The sequence below is a fragment of the Schistocerca nitens genome, chromosome 1 (assembly GCF_023898315.1).
Source record: "Schistocerca nitens isolate TAMUIC-IGC-003100 chromosome 1, iqSchNite1.1, whole genome shotgun sequence".
Taxonomy (NCBI): domain Eukaryota; kingdom Metazoa; phylum Arthropoda; class Insecta; order Orthoptera; family Acrididae; genus Schistocerca; species Schistocerca nitens.
The window spans coordinates 1,226,660,908-1,226,673,642 of record NC_064614.1 but is presented as its reverse complement, the minus strand read 5'-3'; the positions used below and the strand labels follow the sequence as shown (position 1 = coordinate 1,226,673,642).

Sequence of the window (12,735 nt, the reverse complement as noted above, 5' to 3'; positions counted from 1 at the left end):
GCTGCGTCATGTCACGCGCCACGTGGTGGCATCCAGTGAACTCGGAAGAGGGATAAATGAGCCTGCACTGTACATCTCACCACTGTCGGATTCAGTCTACATCAGGGCTTCACAACATACGTGCTCGCGGAGCAAGCTGTGAGCAGCAAGGAGCGAGCACGGAGCAGCGCGAGCACGCTACCCCCACTACCGGACCAGAGCGGAGAGTGGGGAAAGTCATGTGCGGCACACAACAGCTGCCGCCAGTCAATGTAAATCCGCGGCCACCTGCAGGGATATCACTCACGAATTATTACTGCGATAAATGAAACAAAGGAGAATGTACACATGCCACATAATTTTATTAGCTCAGTGTATGCCTCTACATTCGCATTAATTTGTGAACTGTTACACAATAAAAGGTGTCACTGAAGTGTGGGATTCTCGGTTATCTTGTACTTTTTGCCCTTTACAATTGCGTCTATGTTCGGAGTAATTGTTCTTGTGCATTTTAGGCGCAGCGTGCAGTTTAAATTTCGATCAGACAATGCGTTTCCCAGGCGTGTCTTGTTACATTTCATTGCAGAGAACAGTTGTTCACAAATATACGTGGAACCGAACATTGATATTATTGTAGCCGCCAGTTTGTGCAAACGAGGAAGTCTATCCTGAGGGAAGTGTCTGTAGAATTCCAAAATGTTTTTCTTGTTCTGAAATTTGTCTCTGTATTCTCTGTCACACTGCAGGTCAATAATTTCTTGCTGCAGCTCAGGACGAATCTCTTAAATATTCGCTGAATATGGAGAGAACAGATCAAAATCACTGTCTAGTGCTGTCAGATCTTGAAAGCGCTGATCAACTAAACTATGTGAATAACGTTCACAGTACAAAATTGTTAAGGCTTTCGTGGCCACTTGTTGACAAACTGCCTATTGGCTTCTGTCTCGGGTTCTTCGGCCGACGTTCATCTAATGATTTTTCTGACGTTTCGCCAGCACGAGTGGCTGGCATTGTCAAAGCTTCACCCTCCATTGCCAGTTCACCACCGGCAATGGAGGGTGAAGCTTTGACAATGCCAGCCACTCGTGCTGGCGAAACGTCAGAAAAATCATTAGATGAACGTCGGCCGAAGAACCCGAGACAGAAGCCAATAGGCAGTTTGTCAACGTTCACAGTCTTTGTGAACATCTTGCATGGATGATAATTTCGGAAAATGAGCTAGGTTTCCTGTTTCCAGCTGACTCACCCAAAGTGTGAATTTCATTTTAAAAGCTCGTATTCGATCTATGAAATGACTAATTAGCAGATCTTTACCTTGTAGTGAAATGTTCAAAGCATTCAGATGGCTAGTTAAATCTGCTAAGAACGCGAGATCACATTCAAACGTGCGCGCGCATTTCCCCTCCCTCCCCCCCCCTCCCTACTCCGCGACCTTGCACCTGCTCGCGAGCACGTGCCTGAGCAAACGCGAGTACTCGCGCTCAAAACCGGCCAGTTGTTAAGCCCTGGTCTACATGCTCACTACATATACGCCGGCTGGCTACTCTGGGTTCCTGCGTTATAATTCCTGTTTGGCTGGATTTTCCGCAGCAGAACGACGAACTTGATATCTATGCAAGGACTTGCGGTATTCTTTTTCATTGTGTAACTGCAGCCACCCGGACGTTTATGTGATGCGCCAAACTCTCCATCCGTATCGAACTTGCAACTAGTTCTTTTGTTTAAACAAACAGGAAGCAAACGCCGTTCCAACAAACCATATACTTGCTGTCTGCTCATATTATTAAAGGTGTTTGAAATCCATCTTTCCAGCTACAACAGTCTTGCGTATTTATTGCACCATTCACGTTTCATTCTATCCATTTAAAACATCATAACTGGTCTGGAATGAAACATTTTTACAGTTTTAGTTTGCTTCTAGATCTAAGGATAGTTCGTTACAAAAGGTGTTCGAGTCTGATATTCATAATTTAAATAATGGAAACTGCACCAGTTACTTATTTTTTGATGCTAGCACAATACGTTCCGAGACTATATTCTCGTTTTCAAGTACATTTGCACATTTTTTTACATGAATACGCCTGCTGATGTTTGCTTGTGTGATTTTTTGCCTCTCTTGCGTGTTTTCGAAGTTAGATTGCAATTGGAAAATCGGACAAAATGAATCATTGAGTGTTTTTGAACGCTAATTTTAGACATGGTATTTTTGGTTGACTAGTTACAGGTATTGTGCCTCGTCCATTTAAAGAATATCACACATACGCAAATCATCATTTACACTGTTTGTTTACAAAACATGCTACGAAGATATTACGTCACTATGGCTTCACAAAGAGTTTGTACACAGACAAAATTGTTAATATGTTACTGGATTTCATTCTCTATATAAGGTTGTAAACTAAACGTATTTTTACCACTATTGACAACTAAATTAAGGATTACGTTTTTTCTAATGACGAAACGTACATATTTATGAAAATTGTTATAGTTACCATAAGCAGGAGAACATTCGAAGAAATTAACTGATTCACTATCTAGTTCGTCACTGAGGATTTATTTTTATTTTTTTTTTTTTAACTCGTGATATTGTGTTCTCAGTACTGTGTCAGGTGTCCCTCGCCTTGCTCCAAGTGTCAAATCACGGAAAACACGTTTCAAACATTTGTTACTAGAACGTGTAAGGTCTTTGATCCATGCAGTGCTTCGGTTAGGAGTTTGAAGTGTGTAAACTCCCCTCGCGTATTTGATCCACCATACAGTTTTCTCAGTTCAGTCGTAATTCCATAGGGAGTTGTATACGTGACATACAGTATACTGGTCAAGCCTTTCCACCAGAGACTGCGCTAGTTAAGATCACCCTTTCTAGGATTACCGTAGAGAATTGGCGCATACGATTTCCTCCTACATGTAGTCTACGAAGCTCTTATCGATGATGTCCCCAAAAGCAGATCTGATGGCGCAGTGGGTTCTTCAAAAGATGCAAGCAGGTAACATGTGATCCTAATTAGTGGTGCGGGTGGCTAGTTTCTAGGAAATAAGTGCCAAGATGCTATTACGATGCGTTTATTTGCGAATACCGTAAAATAGTAACGGTTTGCTATAATGGAAAGATTCCTTTTCCTTTCATAAAGGTTAATTACTTCCAAGAGCGTGGTAAAGCCGAATATTACGTATAACAGAATCTGAATATGTTCTGTCACTCCCTTTGTACATCTTCGGCAAGTTAGAAATATTCATTTGTTTATTCAGTTTACTGGTTTGCTGCATAGCGTTATTATTGTACTGAAGCCTGATGACCTAGTCCAGTTATGTCAAAAGGTGACATTAATCATTAGTATTTTATAAAGTAAAATTAGAGAGTAGCTTCAGAGCACTAGTGGCTCCCCTGCGTCCTTACTGTCGAGTAAGGTCCTTTTTCAGGTAGGCGTTCCCTCCCCCGCTCTTATGATTCATCGTCGCACCATAGGGTCCGATTGCTACCTCTGCCTCTGTGGGAAATAGCTCCCTGTTCATTGCCAGCTTATTCTGCAGAACTGCTTAAGGCTGCTAGTTGACTTTGACTACCTGCCGGGTGTCAATAAACGTCAAATTTGGAAAAATAAATACCATTCAAAACAAGGGACACCTCACAAGTGCCATGCGACATTGTTGCGTTAGATAAAGCTTTGAACTCATTCCATGTCGTTCCATTGCATACACAACTGAATTCTGTGATTTTAAGGATGCTGCGGAAACACTGATATAACGCAGGTGCGTAAGATCTCTAAATGCAATACAATAAAAAAATACTCTCTCTGAAACAGAATAATGAAAAAATGTGAATATATTGCGAAGAGGAAAGGAAGGCAGATGTATGCCACTACAGTGCCTTTGTTGTTCAGGAATATGATGCGTTGTTCCACCGGACATGCATTGCATCGTACATCTGAACAGCAAAGGCACTGTAATATCTCATTTATCCGCCGAAACCGGTCAAGTTACTTTCAATTAAAATGTCTCCCCTGTACGAGAATATATATATAACGGTTGTACGAATGTAGGTTGTGGACACATGGTTGACAAAGTATGGAAGCTTGGGACTGGTCGTGAAGCGTGCTCGGATAGCCTAAGGTGAGGCGACCGTTCACCATAAGCGGGAAATCTGGGTTCGAGTCCTGACCCTGCACAAATTTTCACTGTCGTCATTCCACTAAACAGCTGATGGCTGAACATATTCGCAGTTGCGAATATATTTCAAGAAGTATGTCGTGCCGTACTTCTTCTGAATGACCAGTGGCGCTTAATATCTGTTGATGTTGCTTCATCTTTCTCAATGGCACTTGGATTTTTACACTAAACTTCGCAACATCTGGTCCCTGGAATGTGTGAAACAGAAGTCAGTACCGAGAAACGTTTTTTTTTTTTTTTTTTTCAAGAACTGAATTTTGTTATCCTCTCCTACGAGGTGACAATTATCGAACTAATAGAAATAAAATCCTCATAACTTCTGAACTATTTGAGTGAGGACTTTCAAACAGCACGGTTGGTTGCGGGGCATGATGGGAATTTTGATGTGAATATGGTTTCCTTTAGCGACGAAGCCCACTGTCATTTGGATGGGATCGTCAATAAGCAAAATTGGCGCTTATGGGAGGACTGAGAATCCGCTTTTCGCTATCGAAAAGTCTCCTCACCCTCAACGGATGACTGTGTGGTTATGCACTGTCCAGCGGCGGAATAACTGGTGCGATATTCCTTGTTGGCACCATGATAACTGAATGGTATGTGAAGTTTTGGAAGATGATTTTTTTCCTGTTACCCAAAGTGCCCCTGATTTCGACAATATATGGTTCATGCAAGTTGGAGGGCAATCACATCAAAGCAGGAGAGTGTTTGATGTCCTGGAGGAGCACTCTGGGGACCATATTCTGGCTCTGGGATACCCAGAGGACACTGGCATGGGCCTCGATTCGCCGCCATATTCTCCGGATCTGAACACATGCGACTCCGTTTTGAGGGGCTATGTCAAAGATAAGCTGTACAATAATAACCCCAAAGCCATTACTGATCTGAAAACAGCCATCCAGAAAGTTATCGACAGCATCGATCATCCGACACTTCAGCGGGTCTTGTTCAAAAATGGTTCAAATGGCTCTGAGCACTACGGGGCGTAACTTCTGAGGTCATCAGTCCCCTAGAACTTAGAACTACTTAAACCTAACCAACCAAAAGGACATCACACACATCCATGCCCAAGGCAGGATTCGAACCTGCGACCGTAATATCGCTGTTCGCTGCGCCACATCATCGCCAATGATGGCAGGCATATCGAACATGTCATGACCTAAATCAGAATATCTGTAGTGACGTTTAAAAGCTGAAGGAAGTCTGTGTACGCCGTAGTTTGTAACTAACTAACGTTTTTTTCTAATAGTTGAATAATTGTCACCTTCTAAGGAAAGATGTAAAATATACGAGAAATGTCTACTGCTGACTATTGTTCTACTATGTAAAATGTTACTGCTGTATTTTTATGCTGGATTTGTACTATCATAAACAGATCCTAGTGCCCCTGTACTAATGGCACTTGGAATAAAAGCATTCTTATAGGTATTTCGAACCAGTAAGGTTCGTGGTATGGAACTTAGGAGGTTCTTAATAAGTTATTTATCTCCTAGTTTGTCTTATCATTTTTTCAAAATGGTTCAAATGGCTCTGAGCACTATGGGACTAAACATCTGAAGTCATCAGTCCCCTAGACTTAGAACTACTTAAACCTAACTAACCTAAGGACATCACATACATCCATGCCCGAGGCAGGATTCGAACCTGCGACCGCAGCAGCAGCGCGGCTCCGGACTAAAGCGCCTAGAACCTCTCGGCCACAACGGCCGGCTATTATTTTTTACAATGGTAAGTTTGGCTGCATATCTGAACAGTTCTCGCGTATCCGACCAGGTAGAGCCGTAATTTCTTTACAATATTTCGGCAGACGTACGCGCTGCCGTCTTCAGGTGGTTCCTGACGAATGCTGTGCTGTTCCTGTCGGAACCCTATACATACACTAGCCATTACCCCCTCCACCGTTCCTCTCCTGGTGTCTTTGGTGCGGCGGACGCGGCAGCTACTGGAGGTGGTGGGGGAAGCAGCGCCTGGGTCTGAACTGGCGTCTGCAGTCTCCCTGCTGCCGCCGCCGGGGGCGGTCCTCGATCTCTGGGACCACATCTTTCTCTTCAGGCTGAGTGCAGGGTTCCAAGCCTGACTAAGTTGAAGGCCGCTGTCTTTATTAATTAGATTGTCCTGTAGTGCAGAGTGTCTCCCCAATGTAGAATGGAGGTGCCGCGAACACAAGCGCCATACCCAGTTACGCCAGGCCACTAAATCAGCCGTGGCTGACCATCATGTAAAGACTGGTCATACTATGGACTATGAAAAAACAAAAATACTCTGTCAATCCTCCTACTTCTGGAACTGCGTTACTAAGGAGGCCATCGAAATCCGACTACAGGACGATCTAATTAATAAAGACAGCGGCCTTCAACTTAGTCAGGCTTGGAAGCCTGCACACAGGCAGGAGAGAATATGCGGTCCCAGAAATCGAGGACCGCCCCCGATGGCGCGACGGCGGCAGCAGGGAGAATGCAGACCCCAGTTCACACCCAGGCGCCGCTTCCCCCACCACTCCAGTAGCCGCCGCGCCGGCTGCACCAAAGACATGAGGAGAGGAACGGTGAAGGGGTTAACGGCTAGTATATATAGGGCTCCGAGAGGAACAGCACAGATATCGTCAGGAACCACCTAAAGATGGCAGCGTGTACGTCTGCCGAAATATTGTGGAGAAATTACGACGCTACCCGTTCGGATACCCGAGAACTGCTCAAATTGGAAACACGCCGGGAAACTTCATATCGCATATTGGCTGCATGAGAGTATCATCTTAATTTTTTTGGATACGAAGAAGTTATCTACAAAAAGGTATGCATTGTATTTTGATTTTCCTGTTCAAATGTGAACGTTGACAGTTAATCGTTGTCGACTTACACTCTTCAGCTGTTTACACTGTAAGCTGTTTATCTCACATCGATACTCTTTCTGGTAAATTAAGGGCTATCAAAACGAGGTCGTTGCAGCACAGCACGTAATTAGGAGAGATGTGTGCCAATAACTTAACCCCCCCACCCCCTCGGCGTGGATTTGCCTCGCTGCTGCCCGACAGGCGTCTGGCGACTTCCCTTGATGAATAGCTACCCCCCACGTCTAATTCCAGGAACATACCCTGATCAAGATTACGTTAATTTGCATGAGAACACACATACGTGAAGGCGAGCACAAAGGATACAGTAGCCCACTGACGTGTCGGCTGCTGCCGAGTCGGAATTACAGTGGCCGCCCGGACAAAATACTCGTATGATGATGGCCGACGCGGCGCACAGTAGACGTACAAACAAAAGGCGGACCCAGAATCGATGCGCGGGGGAAGTGCGCCGGCCGCCGACTGCCGGCCAACTGGCACGCCACTCCGCGCCATGCCGCCCGCCGTTTGCGCCGTCCTTTATGCAGTCTGCTGCCTTTCAGCTCACCTGAATACCGTTCCGGAACGTATATTTTCGCCGTATTCAGTTTGTTTGCACTGCGCCTGCCATGTTTAGGAGCGCGCATTGTTGCAGAAAACCGCTGAACTGCAGTGCTCTCTATCTGATACATCGCTGTTCGCAACACGGACGGCATTTCTCTGTTCACTGGCGTTTCAGCAATGTGGTACTTTAGTATGCATTACGCAATATTATACATTCATGGACGACACTCAGTTCTACACTGGTGCCCAAAATTTAAGCAACAAACCGAAATTTTCCAAGGTTCGTGGTTTTTTTGCCACAAAACAGTATAATCAGGTCATAGTAATGTAAGAAAAATACAGGGTGATTCAAAAAGAATACCACAACTTTAAAAATGTGTATTTAATGAAAGAAACATAATATAACCTTCTGTTATACATCATTACAAAGAGTATTTAAAAAGGTTTTTTTTCACTCGAAAACAAGTTCAGATATGTTCAATATGGCCCCCTCCAGACACACGAGCAATATCAACCCGATACTCCAACTCGTTCCACACTCTCTGTAGCATATCAGGCATAACAGTTTGTATAGCTGCTGTTATTTCTCGTTTCAAATCATCAATGGTGGCTGGGAGAGGAGGCCGAAAAACCATATCCTTAACATACGCAAGGGGTAAGATCAGGGCTTCTTGGAGGCCAGTGATGAAGTGCTCTGTCACGGGCTGCCTGGCGGCCGATCCATCGCCTCGGGTAGTTGACGTTCAGGTAGTTACGGACAGATAAGGGCCAATGTGGTGGCGCTCCATCCTGCTGAAATATGAATTGTTGTGCTTCTTGTTCGAGCTGAGGGAACAGCCAATTCTCTAACATCTCCAGATACTGTAGTCCAGTTACAGTAGCACCTTCGAAGAAAAAGGGACCAAAAACTTTATTGGCTGAAATGGCTCAGAAAACGTTCACCTTAGGCGAGTCACGTTCATACTGAGCTGTTTCCCGCGGATTCTCAGTGCCCCATATACAGACATTGGGACGGTTGACTTTCCCGTTAGTGTGGAAAGTTGCTTCATCACTAAACACAATCTTTGAAACGAAAGATTCATCTGTTTCCATTTGAGCAAGGATAAAATCACAGAAATCGATTCTTTTAATCTTATCAGCTGCAGACAGTGCTTGAACCAATTTCAGACGATAAGGTTTCATAACTAACCTTTTTCGTAGGACTCTCCATACAGTTGATTGTGGAATTTGCAGCTCTCTGCTAGCTCTGCGAGTCGATTTTCCTGGGCTGCGAACAAATGCTTGCTGGATGCGTGCTATATTTTCATCACTCGTTCTCGACCGTCCAGAACTTTTCCCTTTGCACAAACAGCCATTCTCTGTAAACTGTTTATACTAAAGTTTAATACACCACCTATCAGGAGGTTTAACACCATACTTCGTTCGAAATGCACGCTGAACAACTGTCGTCGATTCACTTCTGCCGTACTCAATAACACAAAAAGCTTTCTGTTGAGCGGTCGCCATCTTAGCATCAACTGACGCTGACGCCTAGTCAACAGCGCCTCAAGCGAACAAATGTACAACTAAATGAAACTTTATAGCTCCCTTAATTCGCCGACAGATAGTGCTTAGCTCTGCCTTTTGTCGTTGCAGAGTTTTAAATTCCTAAAGTTGTGGTATTCTTTTTGAATCACCCTGTATAAAGAATACAGAACATGCATAACGGTAGACAAAAACGGGTTTACACACACATTCCGACAGTTGGCTAATGTGCTCAGTGTGGGATGCGCCCATCTTTGGCAGCAACACAGGCCTGACAACGACGGGGCATGCTGTGAATGATGTCATCAATCTGGTGTTGAGGCAATGACGGCCATTCTTCCTGCGGCGTTGCTCTCAAGTCTTGGTAAGTGGATGGTGGTTGCTGACGTGATGCAACCCGTGTCCCTAGTGCATCCCAGACGGGCTCTATGGGATTCAAATCGAGAAAGCGAGCAGACCGCGCCATGCGAGCAATATCTACTGGAAATATCCAGGAAAATATCAACCACCCATGCTCTGTGAGATCGAGCATTATCGTCCAGAAAAGCGTAGTCTGGACCAACAGCACCTCGCAACAACCGCATATAAGGTCCCAAGATCTTGTCGTGGACCTGACAGCAGTTAAACCTTGCCAATTTAACTGTGCAATTTCATGAAGAGGTGCTCCAGTGGCCAACATAATCCCCGTCAACACCATTACAGATCATCCTCGATATCTTGTCTCTTTCCACAATGGTTTGATCCCAAAATCGTGTTCCATGTCCCCGTCAGATGTGAATCCGTCGCGAATCACTATCCAGACCAAATCTTGACTCATCTGTGAAAAGAACATAGGCCCACTGTTCGACAGTCCAGGTGGCAGGTTGACGGCTCCACTCTAGACATTTTCTTTTGTGAATACGGCATCAGAGGTACGCATACAGCAGGTCTCCGACAATAATGGCCAATCTGCCTTCTGTACAGCGTTTGCCTCGCTGCAACACATGCAGTGGATGCTGCGAGGTGAGATGCCAGTTGCTGTGTAATACTAAAGCGGTACTGTCGTGCCCTTGAACCCAAATAACTGATCTCTCTTTCTGATGTTACACAGGGTCTTCGGGATAGTTTCTGTCACTATAAATAGTCGCCACATCCGAGGAACAAGAGAATGATTCACATTAAGCCATCGGGTCGCATCAGTTTGCGACTGTTCTGCTTCAATTCTTGGCCGCAGAGAGCCTGGCAGGCATCTTCTCTGTGCCATACTGCACCGTCTGTGACTGTGTACACAGGAATTGTGGGGGTGGGCCTACCCGGCGAACACTATCCCACTTGATAAGCGCTTTGAAGTCATTGCTGGCGTGCTTGTCCGTTGACCAGATTGCTGGCGTGCTTGTCCGTTGACCAGAATGCCATCTTCCTTGCAGGACACGATCGTTCGGACATCTGTTGACAGTTTGTTTGATTATATCGTGAATTAGCAACATGTCGGGGAAATAGTAGTTCGTAGCTCTAATTTTGGACACAAGTGTACTACAGTAGCGAAGGTGCAGGAGCCTAGCCTTGGTGACAATTACTGAAGTTCCCAGAATGAGTTTGACTCTGCAGCGGAGTGTGCACTGATATGAAGCTTCCTGGCAGATTAAAACTGTGTGCCGGACCGAGACTCGAACTCGGGACCTTTGCCTTTCGAGGGCAAGTGCTCTACCAACTGAGCTACCCAAGCACGACTCACGCCCCGTCCTCACAGCTTTACTTCCGACAGTACCTTGTCTCCTACCTTCCAAACTTTACAGAAGCTCTCCTGCGAACCTGCAGGTTCGAAACCCACTCAGCACACAGTATCCATTTACGCCCCTGAATGTATCTACAAAGTTATATCGCTGTACGACAGAGAGAGGAAGGAGAAGATAGACACAAAAAGGGAAGAGAAGGAGATGGACAAGGAGAAGAGAGGATATGGAGATATAAAGGAAAGAGCAAGAGATGGCCAGAGAAAGGGGGAGGGAGCATGAGATGGACAGAGAGTTGACAGGTAGGAAGCGGCGGGGGCAGGAGCAAGAAGGTGGACAGAGAGATGAGGGAGAAGGACATGGATATAGAAAAGAAAAAGCAAGAGATGGACAGAGAAAGGGGGAGGGGAGAGAGAAAATGGACAGAGAGAACAGCAGGAGGAGACAGCGGATGGGGGTGGGAGGGGGGATGAGGTGCTCAGAGAAAAGAGGGAGAAGGAAGTGGACAGAGGAAGAAGAGAGAAGAAGAGGAAAGAGAGGGGAAGGAGAGTGACTAATAGAACTGAAATAAGTATGTACTCTCGCAATGCCATGTACTTATCTAGTAAAACAATAAAAAATTCCTCCTCCCTGGCAAAGTAGGGTCCAGAAATATTCCCCACGTCTCTACATAGTTCTTCCTTGTCATTTTCAGGTGGCTGACTACTTGTGTATATTTCACCTTTCACCTTCCACCTGGCCGGTGCATGGCTGTTCTCTTTCTGTGAACGATTCCACCTCCACTACGTGTGTTGTCAGTGATGTTAATTTCCGTTGTTTCGAAAATAAAAGCCCTGCTCTTACCCCTCCTAATGAAACATATAACACCGTTAACGACTTTGGTCTGGATCATTTTTGTGCTTATTTCCAAAGCATTTGTAGCCAGTTCTGACATCTCTACGTTCACCAGGTCACTGCATTTCATTATGTATGTGCGCTCTTTGTGGGCTAATTCAGGCTCACCCTCCGTAAAATACAGTAAACTTTAGAAAACTAGTCTCTTCTTTAACCTAACGCATGTTTATCCCACGTTACACAGTAACTGGTGTTCATCGTCAGCTTCATCAGTAAAATAGATTTGTTTAGAGTTGTGTGTCCAAAACATTTGCAGGATTCTGCTATACTCAACTTCAGTTGATGGATACAAGCTCTTTGAACAAGCTCTTTGCATGGTAACACAGGCGATTTCGCATCTTTGGAGAGCCAATTTGTCTTTGAACCAGGAGAAGCTTCCGCGAGATAGAAGCCACGAGAACCAGTTTTGTTTGAAATAGCATTCGCCATTCTAGACCTGTTCTGTGCTCTGATGCTGAGGTTCTGTGCGCTAGCGTGGGAGGAAGACGGCCTTTATTTGGAGGCGATCGCTACTGGTCTGCAGATTCTTCAGTGATGAAAGAATTTTGTGAGATCACTTCAGGTATTTGCCATTGGTGAAGCGTTTAGATTAGTTCGTCACTGTCTGTTCACGACTACTCCGCCACTGAGGATGCGGCAGTGTCCTTCCGCGTAGTAAAATGGAAACGCACTAGTTGATCAACCTTGATTGAATGGAAACTGATTGTAGCGACGCATCTTGTCTTCTCAGTTCATCGTGCTATAGTTACAAAGCTATCAACCTCTTCTGAATTATGAAAAAGGTATTGTCTTGCTTTTTAATGTCGCGTGCCGAGAGCCTGATTTTTCGATCTTTCAGTGTGAAATTGAATTTTATATGTATCTGTTGCTTTAAAAATCCATAGATGTTTCTAAGCCAATCCTTTCGTTTGGTAACAATACGTGCGTTTATTAACGAATTTTCCTGTGAATTATTTCCGTCGAAATCAAATAATGTATCTGCCATTTATCTCTGAGACCGTAGCACGTTGTATGGCCACCATCTTGTGGTACTCTTGCTTTCGATTTGCTGCCCATGGATGTATCAAAAGC

General features: G+C 44.8%; 1 non-coding gene across 1 annotated transcript; it reads right to left on the bottom strand.

Moving 5' to 3' along the window:
* Positions 1-10,689: 10,689 nt before the first annotated feature.
* Trnas-cga (transfer RNA serine (anticodon CGA)) lies at positions 10,690-10,764 on the bottom strand. Its single transcript has one exon. It is a non-coding gene; the product is annotated as a tRNA-Ser (tRNA).
* Between the last annotated feature and the right edge of the window lie 1,971 nt (positions 10,765-12,735).